The sequence below is a fragment of the Triticum urartu genome, chromosome 4A (assembly GCF_056163025.1).
Source record: "Triticum urartu cultivar PI428250 chromosome 4A, HENAU_Tu73, whole genome shotgun sequence".
NCBI lineage: Eukaryota > Viridiplantae > Streptophyta > Magnoliopsida > Poales > Poaceae > Triticum > Triticum urartu.
In genome coordinates this window covers 327,492,465-327,503,770 of record NC_141876.1, presented here as the reverse complement: position 1 = coordinate 327,503,770, position 11,306 = coordinate 327,492,465, and the positions used below count along the sequence as shown (strand labels likewise).

At 41.1% G+C, this 11,306-nt stretch overlaps 1 pseudogene; it reads left to right on the top strand.

Annotated features, from left to right (window-relative positions):
* Positions 1–362: 362 nt before the first annotated feature.
* On the top strand, positions 363–8,013 carry LOC147975743 (uncharacterized; annotated as a pseudogene).
* Positions 8,014–11,306: the final 3,293 nt, after the last annotated feature.

Sequence of the window (11,306 nt, the reverse complement as noted above, 5' to 3'; positions counted from 1 at the left end):
ATATGGCACAGATAATGTTGATGCAAACACAGATACTTCAGCAGCTTGCAGCCAATGTTGCGAATCAGAATCAGGGTCAACCACCATAGTCGGGATTTGCTGAGTTCATGAGGGCAAAACCGCCAACTTTTGAGGGATTAGCAGACCCACTTGACGCTGATGATTGGTTGAAGGACATCAGGAAGACTCTCAACTTGGCCAATTGCACCGTGGAAGATCGTGTCAAGTTTGCGGCACACCAGCTCAAGGGTGTGGCTATAGATTTTTGGGGGAATTATTGTGAAGCTCGTGAGGATGCCCAAACTATCACTTGGAATGAGTTTGCAGAAGCTTTCCGCACCGCACATATTCCTGCAGGCATCATGGAGCTAAAGAGGGATGAGTTCCGAGCTCTTACTCAAGGAAAGATGACAGTGTCGGAATATCTTAGTCGTTTCGCACAGCTGGCACGTTATGGAAGGGAAGATATTCCAACTGAAGCTGATAAGACTACCAAGTTTTTGAAGGGGCTGAACCCTGGGTTAAAGGACAGGCTGGTATCTCATGATTTCCTTACCTTTCAAGCACTTGTCAACAAGGCTATACTCGAGGAGAACTCAAGGAGGGAGTTAGAGGAGCACCGCAAGCGTAGAGCACCACAGAATCACCATGGGGCAGGTAACTCCCGACAAAAGATTGGTCATCATCCTGGCTATCGTGCACAGTATGTCAAGCCATCAAGGCCCAACAACACCTATCAGCCAAATGCATATAAGACTCCATGAGCTGAAGTGGGAGGTAATCATGCTAATACAACTAGAAAGGCATGCTTCAGTTGTGGGAAAGAGGGTAACTTTGTTGTTGCATGTCCCAACAAGAACACTGGTCCCACTCCAGTGAAGTTCAATTTGGGTTCTGCAGCTAAGACACCCGCAGCTGGACGTGGCTGAGGCATTCTCAATACACCAGGGGGTGCACTCATGCATCAAGACGTGGAAGGGTCAATCATGTCACCATCGAGCAGGCTCAAGAGTCACCAGATGTTGTTCTTGGTATGTTCCCGATCAACTCATATTACGGTTTAGTACTTTTTGATACTGGAGCTTCTCATTCGTTCATTTCAAGGAGTTTTGCTAAAAAACATCATTTTTGAACTAAGGGTTTGAACTTGCAAACGGTAGTGCAATCACCTGGGGGTATTTTAAGGACTAGGCAGAAGTGTCCTAAAGTGGTTATAGTTATAGAAGGGGTAGAGTTCCTAGCAAATCTTATCTTGATAGACTCCAAAGGCTTGGATATCATTTTAGGAATCAATTGGTTAAGGAAACATAAGGCATTTGTAGATTGTGCTAGGACCTTTGTTACATTAACAAGCACTGAAGGGGCCACTGTGGAATACCAAGCTAGGATTGCACCTCAACCCGAGGTTGATTGCATGCTGAACAAAGTGAAGGAGTTAACTTTGGAGGATGTTCCAGTGGTGAAGGAATATCCAGATGTCTTTCCGGATGAATTGCCTAGATTGCCACCAGACCATGAGATTGAGTTTGTCATTGAGTTAATACCGGGCACCACTCCTATTGCGAAGAGACCTTATAAGATGACAGCGAATGAATTAGCCGAGTTGAAGAAGCAAATTCAGGAGTTAGAAGAGAAGGCTTACATTAGGCCGAGCACATCACCATGGGGCACACCTGTGCTATTTGTGAAAAAGAAAGATGGTAGCATGCACATGTGTGTGGATTACCGAGCGCTGAATGCAACAACTATTAAGAATAAGTATCCCCTGCCAAGGATTAATGACTTGTTCGAACAATTGAAGGGAGCACGTGTGTTTTCCAAAATAGATCTCCGATCGGGATACCACCAGTTGAAGATTCGCCCGCAAGATGTTCCAAAGACCGCCTTTGTTACTCGGTATGGTCTCTATGAGTTTTTGGTAATGTCTTTTGGACTCACAAATGCGCCAGCTTACTTCATGTATCTCATGAACAGCGTATTCATGGATTGCTTGGATAAGTTTGTTGTAGTGTTCATCGATGATGTTTTGATCTATTCCCGGAGTGAATAAGAGCACGAGAAACACCTTCGAGTGGTTTTGGAGAGGCTAAGGGCTCATCAACTCTATGCCAAGTTTAGTAAGTGTGAATTCTAGTTAAAACAAGTGGACTTTCTAGGACATGTCATCTCAACCGAAGGAGTTGCCATGGATCCAGCAAAAGTGGAATCAGTACTCAGTTGGAAGCAACCCAAGAATGTGTCAGAAATACGCAGTTTCCTTGGACTAGCCGGGTATTACCGTCGGTTCATTGAAGATTTTTCCCGAATAGCTAGACCTATGACTCAGTTGTTAAAGAAGGATAAAAAGTTTGAGTGGTCAGAAGCTTGTGAAACGAGTTTCCAAGAACTCAAGAGGAGGTTGACAACTGGTCCAGTATTGGTATTGCCAAATATTCTTCAATATTTTGAGGTTTATTGCGATGCTTCTCAACAAGGCTTTGGATGTGTGCTTATGCAACAAGGAAAGGTTGTAGCTTATTCATCGAGATAGCTATGCCCTCATGATGTTAACTATCCCACACATGATTTAGAATTAGCCGCCGTAGTGCATGCCTTGAAAACTTGGAGGCACTACCTTATCGGAAATAGGTGTGAGATATAATCGGATCATAAGAGTTGGAAATACATTTTCACACAACCGGATTTGAATCTTAGACAGAGAAGGTGGCAAGATTTGATCAAGGACTATAATCTGAACATTAACTACCATCCTGGTAAAGCCAATGTCGTAGCTGATGCACTGAGCAGGAAGGTTTATGTCAACAATGTGATGATTCAGAAGGAAGCGCCAGAACTTTATGAGGAAATTCGAAAGATGAATCTGTATGTGAGCCTTGATGAAAATGGTGAAATGTTAGAGGTCAAGTTTACTCTCCAAGATCAAGTGCGATAAGCGCAAAAAGATGACAAGGGCATTGAAGAGATTCGAAAGAAAATCAAATTGGGTGAAGCACCCGACTATAGAGAGGATGAGAGTGGAAGCATATGGTTTCAAGACCATTTGTTGGTGCCAGACCAAAAGGATATCAAGGACACGATCATGAAGGAAGCTCATGAGTCAGCATACTCAATACACCCTGGAAGTACAAAGATGTATAATGATCTTCGGGGTAGTTTTTGGTGGTCGAGTATGAAGCGAGAAATCACTGATTATGTTTCACAGTGTGACGTATGTCGAAGGGTCAAGGCGGAGCATCAGAAGCCCGCGGGACTACTACAACCACTTAAGGTTCCAGTGTGGAAATGGGAAGAAATTGGAATGGACTTTATCACAGGCCTTCCAAGGACATCTGGATTTGATTCTATTTGGGTCATAGTGGACAGATTGACCAAGTCAACTCATTTCATTCCAGTAAAGACTACCTATGGTGGAGAGAAGCTCGCAGAGTTGTATATGGAAAGAATCATTTGTGCACATGGAGTTCCTAAGAGGATAGTGTCAGATCGAGGTACTCGGTTCACCTCGCAGTTTTGGAAGAAAATACATGAAGTTTTGGGAACTCAGTTGGATTTCAGTACAGCATATCACCCACAGACTGATGGACAAACGGAATGGGTAAACCAAATTCTTTAAGACATGCTTCGAGCTTGTGCTTTGACTTATCAACGTAGTTGGGATAAGAGTCTTCCTTATGCTGAGTTTTCTTATAACAACAGTTATCAAGCAAGTATAAAGATGGCTCCTTTTGAGGCTTTATATGGACAAAAGTGTTGTACACCTATTAACTGGCATGAAGTAGGTGAAAACCAAGTGTTTGGACCTAACACGTTGGAAGAGGCGGACAAGCAAGTGAAAATGATTCAAGAAAGGTTGAAGGCAGCCCAGTCTAGACAGAAGGCTTATTCGGATAAACGTCGTCATGACATATCATTCAAGATAGGAGATGATGTGTACCTGAAGGTATCTCCACTACGTGGAATGCGTCGATTTGGAATCAAGGGTAAGCTAGCGCCCCGCTACATTGGTCTATTTGGGATTACCGCTCGATGTGGAGAGGTAGCCTATCAGTTGGCACTCCCAGAGAAGTTGTCAAATGTGCACAATGTTTTCCATGTGTCACAGCTGAAGAAGTGTTTTAAGAAACCCGCGGAAGAGGTGCAGAAGACTTCACTTGACAACATAGAAGTCAAGGATGACCTGACATATGAAGAGTATCCTATGAAGATTCTTGATGAGCAGTTGCGTACAACTAGGAGAAAGGTGATCAAACTTTACAAGGTGAAGTGGAGTAATCACACCGAGAAGGAAGCAACTTGGGAGCGAGAAGACGACCTCGGGGAGGAGTTCCCAAATATTTTCTCTTAGCTCTGAATCTCGGGGTCGAGATTCCTTTTAAGGAGGGTAGAGTTGTAACATCCTGATTTTTTTGAGAGTTCAATTTTTTTCTCTCTAAGCCAAGGGACGTTGCAACGTAATCTTTAATTATATTTTGGAGATTGCTCAAATTAATACCAAGTTGTTTGGAATTAATTTAGCACATGTCAAGTGGAAAATATTTTCCGTAATATCCTGAGTCGATTTATTCATTCGTAGTATTTCATTTAAGTTCTTCTTGCTTATTTTTGTTACTTTGATTTCTTGGATTTTTTGAAGACCATTAAGTTGTCCTTGTTTCTGGTCCTCTTGTAGCAATCCTAGTAAAAGAAATCAATATTATATTATATTGATTTTCTTTTATTCTCACTCCTTTAGTTCTCTTTCTTTTTATTGGTCCTTGAACCAATATGTGCATCCTAGCCTAGCCATTGTTGGCCTATTGCACGTACGCACCAAAAATTGGTCACCCACATTCACGTATGCACTGGGTCATCTCTTCTCTATATTTGTTTTTATTGTTCTTTTCTCTAATTGTCTAGTCACTAAAGAAACTTGGCCCATGGCCCAGCCAGCAGGCCAGCGGTCCAGCCGAGCGAGCGAGCGGACGGCTAGGCTCTCCTCCTTCCTCCCGCACGCACGTGCACGTACCTGTACAAGAAGAAATGCCATGGCTGCTGCGTCTTCTTTTCCCTTCAAATCCCATTTATCCCTTCACCATTTCCATTCGTCATCAACACAAGAATTACTCCCCACTCAACGACGAGTCCGTTCAGTCTAATGGCTCCACTCATGATGCGCTTAATCTCATGCAAGTAACTGGCGAAGTTATTGGCCCAACAATGGCATTCACCTCCTAATCTCCCTCCTCCGGCTACGATTCGGCAGACCCTTCAAGTCACGACGTGCGCCAGGAGCACCTCTATAAAAGCCCCATCATCCCATCCTCTAATTCCTTTCCAATCACTCGTAATCCACCCCGCAATACAGCCCCATCTCTACTGTTCTTCGACTACCGTCACCTAAGGTGAGCATCCTAGTCCAATTCCTCCCACCAACAGAATCCCCTTGCCAAACCCTACCTCCTATACATAATTTCCCAGTCGTTGGAAATCATTGGCCGCGCGCACAATGGAGCCGTGCCGCTGCTCTATTCGGGACTGACGTCGACGTCACCCGTCGATCGTCCATTATGTCCATCCGTGTCTCGGTGCCTTCTCGTCACTAGGAGCATCACTCACCACCATCTCTTCATCACCGGAGTTCGGACAACGACGGCGACGCGCACCAGCGCTCGCTCGCTCAACACCACCAGTTCCATCTCCAACGACTACTCGGTGACCCAAATCCAATGCTAAACCCATAGGCTGTTTCAATGATGCTAGGAGCGAGTTAATTGTTTTGTTTGAATAGATGTTTAATTGTGTTATTTTTTTATTAAGTGTGTATGATGTTTTATATAAGTAATCATGCGAAATTGTTTATGTCTTATTGTCATGTCCGTAGCATGCCTAGGGTTTGTCCTAAATATTGTTGAGTGATTCTAAGATATATTAGAATTGGTCATAGAATTTCTAGAACTAGTTTTACAATTATTATTTTTGATGCATGTTAGTGAAGTGCGATAATTTTTATTTGTTCAGACATAGTATATGCATGCGCACTTTCTAAATAATATTGTCATGCGTAGCAATATTTATGTTCCAGTTTAGTTTCGGAAGATTGTAGAATTATTTTTTAAATTATTTTGATTGAGTCTAGGTGGTGTTGTGAGTTATATCATGTGCATGATTTTTGTTACAAGAGTTGATCATGCTATGACTAGATTATTGTTGATCCATTTGCTTCATATGTATCTAGATTATTTTAATTATATGCTACATGATTTGAGTCTATTATGTTTTAGCATTTCTTTAGGATCGTGCTATTGTTTGATGTTTTGTAACTTAATGAGTTTGTTTAAGAAGTAGCTTGGTTGACTTTTAAGATGCTTGTTGTTAAATTCTATAGTTGATGTTTTAACCATTATAAATATTTAGATTTTATCTAAATATTGATTTGTTGGAAAATTTGTATTGCTATTCAAATGCATATGATAGCTATTGTTTTATTTTTATGTCATGTCAGTCATTGTTTTGTCTTTTCTTTATAAATAGTATGAAGTATTTGTATTGGGCATTAATAAAGTCCAGTTAGCATATTGCTATTTAGAACGTTAGACATGGTGTCCGAGTTTTTCTTAGTCACCCAACCAGTCCATTCAATCCCTCTACTCATCATCAATCGATCTACCTCCTTCAAAATCTCCATATCCATCCACATCTTTCTACCAATACTTCCTATATGGTTATTTCATTTGGATGTTATTTGGATTTTATTGCTTGTTATTTATTGTGCTTCGCGGTTACTACGAGTAGGAGGCGACGGTACGGGAGAGGAGCACTACGAGGAAGAAGGAAACGGGGGACTCGACAATGATGGCATGCCTCCTTCTTTGATCATACTTATCCTATGGTTTACAAAATTGCATTGAGTTTTATTGTTACTATGTGCATGCTATTGTAATTCTCGTAGCAACGTGTCGATTGACACATTACCCTGATCCGCTTGTCGCCTATTTACTTGACACCTGAGTAGAAGTATATAATTCCGGTAGAGTAGAAATGCTTAGCCATGCTTATCACCCTGTAGGTGCCTTGTTGAATGACCTCCGAGTCATTGACAGTTGAAAATTAATGTTGAGCTAGGCCAGTTGGCCCTTGTTGACCCTCTCCATCCTCTTCTACTCTGGGTGAAACTTACCATCTGAATACTGGTGCGGGCGACAGCTGAATCAAGGATTGAAGGAGCGATTGGGTGCCCTTCACAAGTTGAAGGGGGCAATCAGTCGTCCGGGCCGCATAAGGCCTAATAAGTCTTGGATTTGAAGATTGTGATGACAGTATAGCCACATGCTATATGGGCACTGGCTTGATCAAGTAAGCTAGTCAGCCTTAGGTGTCGATGTTGCCGTACCGCAGATGGGATAGCTGCCTTGCGAGGAGTATCCTTGGCACAGATGGGGGGACCAGTTTGAGGACGTACTCTTAGTTCCGTGCGCCAGACCCGGTGGGCATGTCACATCTTTGGGGGATCTAGTCCAAAGACCTCGTCACAATCCCCCTGCCGGTACACCAAATGGAGTACTATACCAGCGGCCACTGGTGGCAACAAGTCGGGATTGTGTCGTGTGGGTAAAGTGTACGACCTCTGTAGAGTGTAAAACTATTCGAATAGCCGTGTCCACGGTCATGGACAACACATGAATCTTTCTTGATGTACAGGACCTGTCTTGCTTATTCCCTCTTTGCCCCTATTCTTGAAACCTATGAAAGACGTGAGTTGATCGAGGATCCTCACTTGATGAAAGTTATTCTCGAGATAAAATATGTTTTCATCTAAAACTGCTTTTATACAACTACTCTATTTGTCAAACAAAATTGGCTTTACGCAAATGAGCCATACAGCCTTCCTTTGAAGCCACATGTAGCTATTAGGTCCTTCCCCGTGGGAGGCATGTTGAGTACGTAATGTACTCATGGCAATACTTTTGTTGAACAACAGAGATCTATGAAGACGAGGGCGTCGACTACGACTATTATGATGATCCTGAGGAGTGAGGACACGTTGACTACATCGACTGCCTGTGGCTGAGATGGAGTCGCTATGTATTTATATATTCCGCTATGTTTCTGGTTGTAATAAATGTCATGAGACATTTCACTATGTATGCCTTGTGGCAAGAGTTATTAAACTTATACTTATTTTATTGTTCTGCAGTGATACCATTTTCGCTGTGTTGTCAAGTTGATCCTGGATTGACAAATATACACATGAGGGTCTGGAAATAATTTCCGGGTTCTCACACGATACTAGCCATAGATTCATCAAAATAAGCAAACAACACGCGAAAAACAGAATCTGTCAAAAACAGAACAGTCTGTAGTAATCTGTAAGTTTCGAGTACTTTTGTAACCCCAAAAATTCTAATATAAATTTCTGGACGTGAGGAATTTATCTATTAATCATCTTCAAAAATAATCAACTTAATCGCACTCTCCAGTAAAAAATGACAGCAAATCTCGTGAGTGCTAAAGTTTATGTTTTTTACAACAAGATCGCAAAGACTTTCCCCAAGTCTTCCCAAAGGTTCTACTTGGCACAAACACTAATTAAAAGCATAAAACCACATATGAACAGAGGCTAGATGAATTATTTATTACTAAATAGAACCAAAAAGCAAGAAACAAAAATAAAATTGGGTTGCCTCCCAACAAGCACTATCGTTTAATGCCCCTAGCTAGGCATAAAAGCAAGAATAGATCTAGGTATTATCATCTTTAGTACGCAATTCTTCAATAGAACACTTATAACCCTTGGGAGTTTCCTTTTTATTAATTATCAAACTCCTAGGCAAGAAATCAAGAAATTCATTTGTAACAAAAGGCTCTTTAATGATATTGAAGAAGTTAGGGTGAACACTTATAGATTTGAGATCCGCAATTTCCTTACTAGAGGTTTCACCCTTATTTTTAGGAACATACTCCCTCCGTTCCTTTATATAAGGTGTATTTGATTTTTGAAAAAATTCCACAATGTAAGGTGCATTTATTTTAAATCCTCATAATTCCCCTCTTATCCCTCCAGAAAGAGGAAAGTATCACTCTCCTGATTTTCTGTATCTCTCCTTGTATCAAAAGAAGGAAACTATCTCTCCCTCGATTGCATGTATATCTTACTTTTCTAGACTCACTGATTTACTTGCAACTAACCAACAAATTTGCCAAGGGTACTTTTATCCTAACACCTCTACAATTGTGTGCCTTGGTCACCGTGCCTAAAATAATACACCTTACATAAAGGAATGGAGGGACTACATAAATTTGGCAACCTTGGTAGTAGTAAGATTTGGAGTATTTTTAACGGATGAAAAGGCAAATCCTAAATTAGTAATAATATCCTCAAGTTTACCAATTCTTGTGGAATCTAGATCTATTATTTCGTTAACTATAGGTTCTTTTTCTTTAAAAAAATTCATAGTATCTCCTACCTAAGATCCATATTGAGCGATTTGGTTGTGGATCTTTTTATCCAAATTTTCAATCAACTCCACAGAGGCAACTTTATTATTGATAATTTCAAGCCTTTGCATCACATGTTCCAAAGTTAAAATAGTTCCATTAACCAAGAGAGGTGGTGGGCCAAACAAATCTATCATAGCATTATAAGAATCAAAAGTATGGCTACCCAAGAAATTCCCTCCGGTAATGGTATTAAGAATACATCTATTCCAAGGGGTGATGCCTACATAAAAATTGCGAAGAAGAACGGAAGTGGATAGCTTCCTAGAGGATCTATTCTGAGCATTGCAATTTCTATACCAAGCATCTTTTAAATTTTCTCACTCCCTTTGTTTAAATTGAGAACTTCATGCTCGGGAGTACTAACAATGATAGGAGAATTAGCCATAACGACACACGGCAACACAAGAAGCAATCGAAAAAGAGGCGAATAAAAAGAGAGGGGGCGGAAAGAGAGGGCGAATAAAACGGCAAGGGTGAAGTGGGAGAGAGGAAAACGAGAGGAAAATGGCAAATAATGTAATGCGAGGGATAAGAGTTTGTGATGGGTACTTCGTATGCTTGACTTGTGGTAGATCTCCCCGGCAACGATGCCAGAAATCCTTCTTGCTACCTCTTGAGCACTGCGTTGGTTTTCTCTTGAAGAGGAAAGGGTGATGAAACAAAGTAGCGTATGTATTTCCGCCAGTTTCTGAGAACCAAGGTATCAATCCAGTAGGAGACTACATGGAAGTCCCTTGTACCTACACAAACAAATAAGAATCTCACAACCAAGGCGATAAAGGGGTTGTCAATCCCTTTACAGTCACTTACGAGAGTGAGATCTGATAGAGATAATAATAATAAGATAAATATTTTTGGTATTTTTATGATATAGATTGAAAGTAAATATTGCAAAATAAAATAAATGGGAAACTTATATGATAAAAGATAGACCCGGGGGCCACAGGTTTCACTAGTGGATTCTCTCAAGATAGCATGAGTATTACGATGGGTGAACAAATTACTGTCAAGCAATTGATAGAAAAGTGCGTAATTATGAGAATATCTAGGCATGATCATGTATATAGGCATCACGTCCACGACAAGTAGACCGAAACAATTCTTCACCCACTACTATTACTACACACATCGACCGCTATCCAGCATGCATCTAGAGTATTAAGTTCATAAGAACAGAGTAATGCATTAGGCAAGCTGACATGATGCAGAGGGATAAACTCAAGAAATATGATATAAACCCCATCTTTTTATCCTCGATGGCCACAATACAATACGTGCCTTGCTTCCCCTGTTGTCACTGGGAAAGGACACCGCAAGATTGAACCCAAAGCTAAGCACTTCTCCCATTGCAATAAAGATCAATCTAGTAGGCCAAACCAAACTGATAATTCGAAGAGACTTGCAAAGATAACCAATCATACATAAAAGAATTGAGAGAAGAATCAAATATTGTTCATAGATAAACTTGATCATAAACCCACAATTCATCGGATCTCGAAAAACACACCACAAAAAACACTTACATCAAATAGATGTCCAAGAAGATCGAGGAGAACATTGTATTGAGATCCAAAGAGAGAGAAGAAGATATCAGATAATAACTATGGACCCGAAGGTCTGAGGTAAACTACTCACACATCATCAGAGGGGCCATGGAGTTGATGTAGATGCTCTCCGTGATTGATTCCCCCTCGGACAGAACTCCGGAAAAGGCCCCAAGATGGGGTTGTGACGCCCGGGTAATCATGCTACAGTAATTCCACGCTAATGATGCCACGTCACCTCGGTTACTGTTATTAATCTCGCGATGGTTCAAAAACGGTTCGAAT